This window comes from Parasteatoda tepidariorum, chromosome 1, assembly GCF_043381705.1.
Source record: "Parasteatoda tepidariorum isolate YZ-2023 chromosome 1, CAS_Ptep_4.0, whole genome shotgun sequence".
NCBI lineage: Eukaryota > Metazoa > Arthropoda > Arachnida > Araneae > Theridiidae > Parasteatoda > Parasteatoda tepidariorum.
The window spans coordinates 105046544-105060407 of record NC_092204.1 but is presented as its reverse complement, the minus strand read 5'-3'; the positions used below and the strand labels follow the sequence as shown (position 1 = coordinate 105060407).

General features: G+C 27.7%; 1 long non-coding RNA gene across 2 annotated transcripts; it reads left to right on the top strand.

Moving 5' to 3' along the window:
* The first annotated feature begins 814 nt into the window (after positions 1-814).
* On the top strand, positions 815-6673 carry LOC122270928 (uncharacterized). 2 transcript variants are annotated; one of them, XR_011637566.1, is made up of 4 exons: positions 815-877; positions 3930-3979; positions 4409-4489; positions 6417-6673. It is a non-coding gene; the product is annotated as an uncharacterized lncRNA (long non-coding RNA). The 2 variants fall into 2 exon arrangements; XR_006226058.2 differs by lacking the exon at positions 815-877 and adding an exon at positions 971-989.
* Positions 6674-13864: the final 7191 nt, after the last annotated feature.

The window sequence follows — 13864 nt, the reverse complement described above, 5'->3', positions numbered from 1 at the left end:
GAATGATGTCCAATAATTTACTGACTCGTAACACTAAGTTTTAGAATACTAATTACACGATCCTTGATAAAAACAAAACAACATCTTATCTTAGTTTAAGTAATTGATTTATTTTATTAGCGTCAAACACAATAAATTATTGGGATTTTCAACGGTTACAAAATTCAATGCAGCTGATGCGTAAGAGGTACAAAATATAATAGCGAATTGCATGGATATTTGATAACATAAAGCATATCGTATGCAGTCAACCGTGAGTTTTCAAAACTAGACATATTAAAAGCTCTAAACAAAACTATGTTCTTAACTATGAAAACAAATTGCTTGCATGATGTACAGTGCGCGGATCACCCAGTATAACTTTTGATCTGATAATCGAATGTTCACTGCACTGTTAGAAATTTCTCGGAAAAGATGGTTAAATAGCAATTTATTTCATTGTTATTTCACCATATTCAAACAAAACAGTCAAATCACCATAAATAATATGGTAATCAAACTGTTAGCTGTGAAAAAAAACGTTTATTGACCGCTTTCACATAATATGGTCAAACAACCAGAATTTTATCGTACTAACTAAGCCAACCTACACTGTTAGAAATTTCTGAGAAAAATAGTTATAGAAAAATAGTTTCCAAAACAGTAGAATAAACGTAAAAAATATGGCATTCAAACAGTTAACATTGAGAAAAATCGTCGATTGATCCTTTTAACCAATACGTTAAAACAACAGTAAATTTATTCGCGCCATCTAGGTCTTTCGCCATAGAGAAGCGTTAGAAGCTCAAAGCTCATGCGATAATTATTCCATATCGCGTGAGCTTTGTTGGGATGCATGGGATCTCCATCACCATCGAGCAAGACTAAGATTCAAAAAGTAAGTATTTAATCATCAATTATTTCATGTTATTATATATTGTATTTAAGTTTGAATCCCTCGTAAAATGTAATTTTGAGTACATGTGTTCTTATGCAGTGTCAAGTGATAAGTAATTTTTTTTCTGAAGAAAAACGACAGTTACTTTTTGTATTCAGCAACTTATTTGTTTTGATCATTATATTATTACAAAAAAGCTTAAAATGTAAATCGCTAATGCTGTAATATTTTCATAATGTGCTTAATTTAACGCCATTGCACTTTAATAATATACTAGCAACAAATTCTTAATTAAATATATTATTACTATTAAAGTTTATTCATTGCATAAGAAATATTATACGTGAAAGTCTAATACAGTGTTTCCCAACCTTTTTTGTGCCATGCCCCACCTAAGCCTTTCTAAAATTCTTATGCCCCCCCTATGTAACATATACATAATTTTTAATATAAGAAAATTGAATTGTTCATTTAAGAAACTTAGGAAATTGTTAGCGAAACGAAATAAGTAAATTTTCAGAACATATAATGAAAAATTCAAATTCGAAATATTTTTAATAAAGATTTTTCTATAATAATTTAATATTTTAATTTAGTGAGATTCTTGCCCTTGATGCTTGCTGCACATAGATTTTATCTTAGGTTCCAATTTGGTTAGCTTCAGTCTCAAGTCTCCCCATTGTGTTATATCCAGACGATTTCTTTTTTTTACCAATGAAATCAATTACAGTACTAAATCCACATTCAGCTAAATATGAAGATGGATGGAATCGGTAACAATAGTTTTCTTGCACATTTGATTGAATTTGGGTATTTGTTTTTTGTTTCCTCACGAAGCCATGACATCACTCATTTCATATTAAATAAAGTTTTAACTGACTAATCATTTTCCATTTCTGCAAGTTCTTGATATGTCAGACAAATCCACTAACATGGACTGCAACATCCATGTTGGAAAACAAATTTGTTTTAAATCAGAATATCTTTCTCTTAAATCAGCCGATAGAATCTTCAGATGATAGACAATAACAAGTAAAGCAGTATCATTTACTTCACATTTTTGGAGCCAATGATTTGGAGCCAATCCTTTTTGTTGTTAATATATTTCTGACATAACTCAATAAGGGTAATGAAGCCAAATATCTTCGTTTTTGCATCAACAGGAGTTTTATTGGTTCCTTGAAGTTTCTTATTTAATATATTCAGTTTTTCAAAGATATTGGCTAAATAACTCACAAATGCTTTACCATCGACTGTAAACAGATACTTCATTTCAGGTTTGTCGCCTTAAAAATCTTTAAGTCACATAATATTTATTGACTGCAATTGTATTTATTATTGTATTGTACTGCAAGAATTTATTATTGTATTTTTGTAGTATATTTGTAAGTCGTATTTTTTTCTGATTCTTATTTTGTTATCCTAAATTTGGTAGTTTGAAATTCATTTGGCACATTGGTGATAGTGGCAGCACAGATCCTTGTATGGACTAATTCCCTAAATTATTTTTTTACCTCAATATATATAATTAACATTTGACCTTGTGATAAATTAAAAGTTTTGATTAGTTCTGTTCCATACTAAATATTAAAATGAACTTGATGACATTCTGGTTACTTTTGATAGTATGAACCAACCCAGTTCGATCGAGAAAATCGAGTTTTATCGAGAAAAAAAACTGACTGGTAATAATTAATATTAAATGTTTATCTGATTAAAACAGCAAAAGAGGTTAATGCTACCTTGGTTGATAGTTTGCGAATTAACTGTAAAATGAAGTTCAGAATATTATGAAGTCTTCTTAATGATTCCAATTTATTAAAATAGTAGTAAAAGGCATATTTTTTATGAAAAAAGTGATAGTGTGACAACTAGCTAGCGAATTGCCATTTGTTATGTTTGGTGCCTTAAAGTAGGGGGTGACTGTTAATTTTGCACAATACTGTACAATATTGACAAAATTATACTGGAAATTGTAAAAGTGTTCTCTTCTAAGCAAAATAATAATTAAAAATAGTAGGTTCTGAATTTAAAAATAGTTTTTTTTTCGTTTATGTTGAAATTGCTTTTCTTGCACTTTAGTGGAGCAAATTATACTTCAGTTATATTTTATTTTATATCCGTTTTTGAACAGCCAACCCAATTTTTGGGTTTATGACAACAAATGTTCTACTCCGTAGCCTTGTAATTTTGAACCAATCCAGAAGACAAGAAAACTCCTGGATCCTCCCTGAAGTAGTGATTTGTTATAAAATAATGAGGGACTTAGAGACTCGACAGATTTAATGTTAATCAGTCACCATTTACTACACATGGAGTCTTCGGCTGGCATGGATCGAACCCACGAACTCTTGGACATGTTCCCTGGGCCCTATCGACCAAGCTATCCCAGCCTTTTATTTCAGTTATAGTTAGTCTGGTACATCCATTATGTACAAAAAATGTCTTTATTTATTTATTGTGTTTTTTTTTCAGGCCGACTACTAAACCTGAACATACCTAAATATTGAAAAAAGAGTCAAATTAAAAAAAATTTCTAGTTTTTATTTGTTTTTGTAAAGTGTAGTAGTGTATTTAGTAATTTTACACAATTAATTCCTTTTTAAAATTCTCATATTCATGATTTAGTCTTTATTTTCTAGCTTTTATCCCATTAATTGCTGTTGCAACATATCTAGTGTGTTCATTTTTATTACTTAAATTCACTTTAAGTTATTTTAATGTAATGAGGCAAGGTGCTATATATTTTTACAGTTTGCAAAAGGGAAATGTAGGCTAAATTGAAAATGTGATGAATAATAATTTAGAAGCAAAATTTATAATGTATCATTGCAATATATGTAATTATGTAAGTTACTCATCTAGAGTGTACTATCTCCACATGTCAACTCATAGACATGAGTTCCGTGTTAAGTTTAAGTGTAACTCGTTAGTTGCAAATAAATTAATTTGCTGTTTTACTATTAATAAGTTTATTTAAATATAAATGTATTTCAAACTTATTAAGTATGTACTTAGTGTAGGTACATCTAAATAGTTAATTTTCTTTCAGGTCTTCAAACCACTTGATCTGCAATCGCTACCAAAGCATCCATGTCTTAGGTAATTGTGTGATCCACAAACATAGAGTTTCAATTTGCCAGTGACTAAAAATGTCAATATATTTTTAGTTTAATTTTAGCTATTGTTTAAAAAGAGAAAAATGATTAAAAGAATTAAAATAATTCATCTGGGATATTTCTCTCCCTATTTAAACTTGCATATTGAATTTCATGAGAATAAATGTTGTAAGATATTTTTATTAATAATTGAGAAAATTAATTAGAATTTTATAAAATTTCTCACTGCTGGGAGATGTATCTCCACACGTTTGAAATAATCTATATCTAATTTTTGTTGTCTTAGCATTTGAATGTTTTCAGAAATGTTTAAATTTAAAATTTTGTGAAAATTATAAATTAATTTATAAGATAATGTATTTTTTTATTCTCATATCACTCATTATTATTATTATTTTTTTTTTAATTTTAGGGACATCAATGTTGAGGTGTGAGGAACTATGGATGGCATAGCCGTAAACACCAAAATTTTTGCGTCTATTACATATTAGAGGTACTAAAAATTTCATTGATTTTTCTTGTATTTTTCTTCTTCTCCCCCTCCCCTAAGCTCTAAAGTTCTTGAGCAAAAAAAAAAATAAAAAACTTTTAGCAAATCGTTAGAATGCCACAAGACCTATAAACATGACTTTTTATACCATTCTTCCAATTGTTGCACAAAAATTTACCTGATGTGTGTTTCAATATATTATTCATTAAAACCAATTATATTTTAAATAAACCTATGATTGGAACAATATCTTATCAGAATTGCTATTTATGATTAAAATTTAATTATTAATTCAAATAGTTCTAACTAATTACAAATGAATCTCAATTCAGTTAAGGGATGATCCATCAGTTATTTTGTGCTTTTTATCATAATGTGAACAACTTAAATTAACTGGGGTCTGTTTAGAAGAAATTTGGGTCCGTTAACGGACCCTTCACAAAATATCTTTTCATAAAAACGGACCCTTCACAAAATATCTTTTCATAACAACGGACCCTTCGCAAAATATTTTAACTTAAAAACGGACCCTTCACAAAATAATTTATCTTTTAATCGGACCCTTCACAAATTTGTTTATCTTCATTATTGTTTTGCTAATCGAATAAAACCTTCCCGGAGGGGGGGGAGACAGATATAAACAAACTAAGTTTTGTCTTCGGCAGACGCTTCTTCCTTTATTCGTCAGAAATAAATATTCTGCTTTCAGCAGTAAAAGCTAAATACGAAATATTTGTATGTTGCCCCTCTCATTTAGTTGCAGCAATTGCTGTTTATTTTTGAAATTTTAATTTTTTTTATTTATTATAATTTTACAGTGTTAAGCATAATCTTGTATGTCTTTACAATTTAAAAACTCCTTGAAAAAGTTTTTTTGCAATAACGGACCCTATTTGCACAAATTCACAAAAGCGGACCCTGGTTGAAAGAATGTGACTTAACGTTTATTTTATATTCACAAATTATGAGTAATTTTTTTCACAATTTTTCAAAAACGGACGTTTTACAAAATGTCTGGACAGACCCCTGATTAAAGATTAGAAGACCCCTGATTTTTGCAGATTAAGTCTGTTAAACAAACGTATGTGACTTTCCAATATTCTATAATTGTTTGCTTTCTCATGGGAAAATGTCATATCTAAAATGTTAGAAATAACTGAAAGTTACAATTCCTATGTTAGTAAAATATTTTAAACAAAATGAGATTGTCACTAAAACAGCAGTGTTGTATTATGTTTTAAGAGCTTAAAAAGCTGCTGAATATATGCTATACATCAATTTTATTCATTGAGTGTTCATACTGATTGAGAATAGATTCTTTTTGCTACAGATAACATATATTTACTCATTTTTTTAATCTAGTTCCGAGGTAATAAAATAAATTTGTTCATTAACTTTTGCATCAAGTTGTATTTGGCTTGGTCAACCTTTCTGTGCTGAGTTTATTAACAACTAACTGGTTTCTCTAATAATTAACAGTCTATAACTAATAATAAACTTGTCAATTTGTATAAATGTTTATGGTAATTTCTAATTTGCCTTTCAGTTGCTTTTATTGATAGCCATTTTTTTAGCTTCTTACATATGTGTATGTTGAGCGTTTCTAAATAAAAGGATTCTCCATGAAAACTTGGTATTAAAATAGTATTGAAAATATTTTTGACTTCGTGGAGTTTTTTTTTTTTTTTTCATTTTCCACAATATGAGATTTGAGATATGGTGTGGCAAAGTTTTCTATTTTGGCTAAATTTGTTTCTTAAAAATCAGTATTTGGAATATTGATATCAGTAATGTCTGTCGTGCAAAATTTTCAATAGAAAAAGTCAGTTTGCTATTATATTGAATTTTATCATAATTATAGTTGTTTCTGAAGCCCAAGAAAATTGATGTACATAAAATTATTTTTTACTAATTTTAACACATTTTTCAGGTGCTTTGTTAGAATAAATCCAGTGTCTGGCTCCAAAGTAGAAAGGGAAAAGATTGTTTATCAGAAATTCACCCAAAGATTTTAAGCTTTCTATCTTTGACAGTTGGCTGAAAGATTGTCGACATTAATAAACTCATCAATTTTTTATTCTTTCCTTCATTCACAGGGTGCGTAACATTTTAAAAAAGTTTTAAAGGTGTTTATTTTGCTTATATGAAATGATCTGTAGAAATTAATAAAGTCATTTTTGTTATTTGTAATTGTTTTCTTTTCATTATCTGCAATTTATCAGCATGTTTATGAAGTTTTAATAAAAAACTTTATTTTACTTAAAAAGTTGAAACAGTTGATGTTAGAATTACCTAGTTTAGTTTTGAGAATAACTTAACTTTCAAAAATTGTGGTATTAATTGTTCTAATTATCATTTATATTCTGTTTTCGTATACATTAAATGATATATCTTGAAGTTCAGTATCTAACCTGTTGAAAATTTCATTCTTACTGGCCTTATGCCAAACAAGCAATAAGGACCCTGTTGTTGTATAGTTCCTATTCAGGTAGACAAGCAATGTTAAGAAAATGGTCACCCGACAGGCCTTAGGTTACCATTAAATTTATTAAGTTTCTCCGCCAGTGTAATTTTATAGCTGCGAACTATTTTCATATTTCTTAGAAAAATTTAAACTATTTCAGCACCTAATCTGTTTTCTGAAATCTTGGTCACTAATATTATAGAGTTAACAATTTACTAAACAGTTTTAATAAGCTGTTTGCATCTTCTGATCGTAATTCAATGTTTTAGTCTCATAAATTTATAAACGGCTTAATGTTAATTTTTTTTACCTGTATTAGTTCCAATTAGAAAATAAATCGTAAAGATTCCATACATATTCAGTGACATTCCATATGAAACAATTATTCTATTTTATTGTTATAAATGATAGTTATCTCTTTAGCCCGAGATGTTGTAAATAGTTTCTAAACCATAGACTTTTATATTTACTGTTATTAAACAATACTAAACTATACGGTTATAAAGCAATTAAATTCTTTAGACCTGGTTAATTAACTGTATTAGGTGTATACAGTAGTACAACCGTTTAGTTTTGTTAACATTGTTTTTTAACCGTGTTTGTTGTAAACAGTATTAAATCCGTAAAGGTAAATAACTTTTCTCAACCGTAAACTTTACGATTAATCGGATGGACAGACTGCTGCCGTTCCTTTTACCGTAATTTTGGAAAGAAATTTTTAACAGTGTGTCTACGATCCAAGCTTAATGATTCAAAAGGGTGACTTCAAATATGCTAATTAATTTGCGCAGACGATATTTTATGTTGCGAAATCAGGTATAAAAACATATTTTCTCTAAATAAACGTGTCTTTCTTCAATTTATTTGGAAGTATGACCTCCAAAATACAGGGAGTAGCCGTTATCTGGGAAGTATATGGTCTTAATAGTTTGGTCAGGAGAGTGATCTAAAGTTTGAACCAATTGATGTTAATTTTTCTTTTTTAAAGAATTTTCCGTAATTTTAACACATAATTATAAAATTATTCATGCAAAATACAACTTTCAGTGAATTCCGAATAATTCCGATAATTTTCCAAATAATTTTGTATTTTTATTGAAATAAAAACTTAGTTACTAAGAAATTATTTAGATTTGTTTTTGACCTCTTTGAAAGTGGCTGTGGCAATTTTTGCTATAGTGCCTCATACTACAAAGTATTGGTGACTGAAATTTATTTTAATTAAAAAACAAAAAATATATTTATTTTAAATTTATTATACTTAAAAATAATTTAAATTAAAAAATGTTAAATTTTTAAATTGAATAAAAAAAATAATAGTTATCAATCTATGTAAAAACTAAAATTAGAAATTGATTTCCATCGTCCCAGCTAGGATTTAAACCCCAGAGCACTCTCATAGAATGTAGACAGCCTAATCGTTACTTCTCAAATGCACATCTGCTGAAAGTTTTTGTTAGTTTAAAAGTAAAGTAACTGAGACTTTAATGGAGCATATTTCATCCTCGGCACAGGTCTGACGGCTAATTTGTATCCCATATAAAGTTTTTAAACACAATCTGTAATTTAAGCTTAACTTCGTTGTAATTGGATTTTTGAAATGCGTGCTTCTATGTTAGAATCATTATTGCATGAGATTCGTTATGAAATGAAGATTCTAGATTCAATATTTAATCAAATCAAAAAAGACAAAAAAATTTTCTTAAGTAGTTTTAATTTAAAACAAGCTAACGCATTTGTTTCTGGAATAATATATCGAGCTATTCTGCAAAATTATACTTTGTTTTTCTTTAAATATAAAACTGATTTCAGTTAATAATATTTTCATTTTTATTAAGCAGAGATAAATATTTTAATGAGACGTGTTAACCACTTTTTATTATTTTTAACATTTTTCGAAAATTAGCATTTTGTGTAAGAAGGGTAAATAATTTATGGCACTAAATACGTGAGGAGGTTGTCGAGAATATTAAATAAATGATATAAAATGCCAATCCCTGAATTCATGACAGATACAAATAGAAGCAGAAGATAAATGGAAGCGCATAATTATTCAAGGGCGGTATATGCAGATAAATGGTGACAATTGCATTGGATTTTCTGACAATCATCAAAATGTAGCTGAACTAAATGTATAATATTGTCATATGATCCTATACAAACATCGATTCATTATTTCCTTAAAAAAAGAATGCTGAAACACTGAAATAAATTTGCGAAATTCGTACAAAGAAATGGAAAAATTTCTGTTTCATTTTGAAAAGTATTGATATAATCTAAAATTATTTTAAAAAGGAGAATTGTACTAAATATAAATAGCTCAGTCAAATTATAAACTGACACATGTATGTAAAAGTTGTTAAATAGAATTATTTCAGGTAAAAAGTTATATGTATATATATATATATATAATATTTTACTTGAAATTACTGTGACTTATTTCTGACGTCCGGCAATTTAATTATTAAACATAAAAGTTAATTCGTAAATGGAACATGTTCAGTGGAAAATAAAAATATTCATACTATTATATTTTTACTTTGACGCATGGAAGAATTGTAAAAAAAAAATGGATTTTATATCTTTTTCCATTCTAGAGAATGAAAATATAAAACTATTGCGTGGTTTTAGGATGACAGACAAGAAGCATCTGCTCCGTACATGAGACGGGGTCGATGTCAGTACGATTGATGTCATGACATAATGTCACACTTACTTGAAAGAAAAAATGCATAAAACGTTTCTCAAAAAGAAATTCCTAAAGCTCAACGCCTAATAAATTGCATAACTATTGATAATATTTTATCATTTAACAAACAATATTTATATTATGCTTTTTTATGCTATTATTTTAAGCTTTTATCTGCTTGTATATCATTACGAAACGAGTGTCTATTTATAAATATTATTGAATTTGTACTTGTTTGTCGGAGATTTTAAATTAAATCAAAAATTATACAAAATGTAAGAAATTTGATTAAAAAAAATCACTGGACAGTTAGAGCATGTTAGTATTGAAATTTAGTGTATTTTATATAGTATCTAAAACCATGAATAATTGCTCTAGTTTTATTAAATAAAAAAAATATTACCCTTAAAAATATGCAGATTGGAAATAACAGTTTTTGATATGTTTCAAGCACTCTTAAATAAGCGCCCAATTTCAGGACTTCTCATACGTGAATGAGAAGAACCAAAAGTAATTTGAAATTTAAAACTTAGTTGCCGATGATAAGTGGAAAATAATGATGAAAAACCAAAACACAAAAAATCACAGTAGTCTAAAAAGAATAAAAATAAACATGAAAAAAAAAACAGAACAAGAAAAAAACATTGTTACCGAAAGGGGCAAAATGCTCATTTTTGAATGCTTGAAGTATCTCGACTGCCATTTACAGTTTGTATATTTGTGAAGAGAAGAAAGAAGCTCTTTAGTCAAATTATATCTCACCGATTTAGTTTCTTGGGATTATTTATTTAATTACTCTAAAATATTAACCTTCAGTCCGTCAACGTGCAAAAAATGCTAAAATTTAAATTTTATAATTTCTTTTTATTTAATAATTAAAAATAATTTTAAAAAATTGTTAAATTTAAGTCATTGATTTTTTATCCCTTTTTTTCCCCATCTGAACTGTATATTTCTAAATAAAAATCGCTGAGAATTTATTCATACTTAAAATTTTAGCTAAGAATGTTGTTTCGAAAAGAACCACCCTTAATATGTATTTTTTGAATCCTTGTCAAAAATGAAGACATAAAAGTACAGACACTGTAAGTCTCAAATTAACATTTAACCGAGTAAAAACAAAAAAACGCTACCGATATCTGTTCAATTTTAGTACAGAAATGCAGATGTTATGAGCATCAAAACAGTTTATTTGGAAGTTGAATTTTGAAGGTCTTCCTATCATTTTTCAACTGCTCTTTATTTCCTACAGCAATTATACATGCTTTTTTTTAATTATTTCCTTCTCACTGATCGTTATTTGTAATATTTCAATGGCATTTTTAATTTTCGGTTACATATTAATTTCAACACCACAATGCTTACATTTTTACAATAACTATGTACAAATATTCAAATTTTTAATTCGTTCATAATTACGCACCTGACATTGTTATTTATGAAGTTCATCATTCGACCCCCTTTTACTTAAGAAACAATAAATTAAAATACTAACTTTCTTTTATTTATTTTTTATACCAAGAATATTCGAGTCACATAGAAATGGTTAGATTAATAACCATTTAGCTAAATATTAAGGAAAAATGGAAGCAAACTCTTCAAGCTTGTAAATCAAGAAGGAAATTTTTCAATGAATTTGTATTTTCATTTATAGTTTTGTTTCATTAGCAATATTTGTTTATTAGGAGATAATTAAAAATAATTAATGTGCACTGCATAGACTACATGTAATGAATAAAAAAATTTAATAATGGAGATTATGCAAAATGCATGAAAGAAACTTATTTTTTTGGAAATTAAAAAAATATATGCAAATTGTCGAATTTTTTGAAATTATATTCTTGTTCAACTTATTTAACACATAATAATCGAAATTAATTTAAAATATTTAATCTCCATGATGTATATATATTTAAAATATATAATCTCTTGTCAAGCTAACTTTCCATTTTTTGAGGAGGTATTGTAATTTAATTTTATACCTTATACATTGCCAAAACTAGATAATTTTTCATAAATTTAAAAAAAACTTTATTTCTATTTCCGCAATGTTTTCGAATGATTTTAAAATCGTATATTTCTATATTCATATATTCATATAAATCTATATTTGTAGGATGTTATGAATGGAATGGATTTGTAATTAAAACCGTCAAACAACTATAAAAATTACTCATAAAGTCAAATGGAATATAATTCATAAATATACCACACTGTCTATAATTTATTTCGTTTATTTCCTTTTTTTTTGCAAATTCAATTTACTTATTTGACTTTTCACAGAAAAACCAATTTTAATATGTTACTTGCGATATAATGATGCTGAAAGTCTTAAAGAAAACTCAACAATTAAAAACAATATAAAATAATGTACAAACTTCATTTTCTTTTTTAAAAAAGTACAAAAAATTAATTTTTCTTAAAAGTTTAACTGAATAATACGGTATTGATTTACAAGTACCAATTTACAATCTACTGAATAAATTAAAATTGCTCTTTTGTTTCAGATAAAAAGGTTTTGTTGAAAAAAGAAGCAACCCTTTCAAATGTTATACATCATTTTAAAACTATAAATACAGACAAACGAAAAATAATGAAATTCCAAGCAAGGAAGAATGACAAAATAAAACGGATTACTGTCCAAGAAATAGCAATAATTTCTTACCCTAGGTTGGCTACATTCTAACTTATTAATACGATACCACTTCAAAACAAACAAAAACTTCAGTAGAAAATTGGGTCAAAACAAAAGCAAGCCTAGAAAAATTCTTTAAAGAAGTAACAGGAAATGAGCCAAAAGAAAATGCTCAAGAGAGGAAACATCAAAATAAAAGATTCGATCCCATGTGTAATCGTGTAGTATTTTAGTAGTAGGGGAGGGGGGCGAATCACGTGAGCAGATGTTTGTGGCTGCAAATTCGAAATTTTCTTTCTTGAAAATAGAATGAAAAATGATCATAACGCTGGATTTCTTAAAAAAAATATTTTTGTTGCTATGATTGTTCTCAAAGTTGTTTGTTAAAGATTAAGGAACAGGATGAACTCCAAGAGTGTATTTCTCCTGCGCCCCAATTACTCAAATTTTTTATTATTTTTCCTGAATGAAATATTTCAGAAATGATCCGTATCGTTGCATTTTGCTTTATATTCATTGCAATTTTGCAATAAAAACTTGAACGCGTTACTGAACAAAAAATCTGATATACTATAAATTTCACAGTAATAATAGCCATCAATGGATCACTCCAATTTAATAAATATTATTGAGAAAATCTTGTTTTAATATTTTAAGGTAAACTTCAATATTACGAATGTGCCATTACTTTAAACCATAATTGATACGATCTATTTTACAATGTAGAGAAGGTGACATTGTAAGCAACTTGTGTGGTGCTGATGTAACAATCAAACACTCTCTTGTCTATATAAATAAACCCTTAAAATTTCATAGTATTTTTCTTACCTGTAAGGCATCGATTAAGCAATAAAACAAATTTCTTAATTTTTATAAAAGCAAAATATTAAAATCTAATACTTTATTTTACATGAAGGATGCCGGTTTTACGACGAAAAAGCTAATTTTTGCCGATATTAAACCACTAAAATGTATCAGTTTTGTTTGCTAAACTGCCTGAATTTTATTCTTGACTTTTTTGAATCAATGTTCCTGTTTCTTTTTCAAAAGATAATTTTTAGCAATAATTTTGAAATATTAAAAACTGCTTAAATGCTAGTTAGCTGTTTCTTGGAAAACAAGTAATTCAAAGATTTTTGTTTTATTGCCAATTATCTTCGGTAAAAAGGTACAAGGGATAGCTTGGTTTGTAAGGCGTTTTTCTCATGTCCAAGAGACTACTGGTCTAAAACGTCCTGTGTAGTAAATGGTGAAAGGTACACGTTAAATCTGCAGGGTCATGATGTCCTTGCGAGAAAGCGCTCCGCCTTTTCCTTAATGGCATACGACAACAACAAAAAGGTATAGAGGTTAAGTTTCTAACTAAATTTACTTCTATACCGAAACAACTTTTATTTACAAGAACTTTGCTTTTAAGGAACTTTGTTTCACAGAACACTGTTGAAAAACCTAATCCATAGGTGGAATTGTAATTGATTATAACGGATGAATTCCATAAAACATAATGTTTACTTCAATAAAAAGAAATATCATATGCACTACCACAAGCGAAATACGAGAACAACATTTTTCAATACTCAGACCAATTTG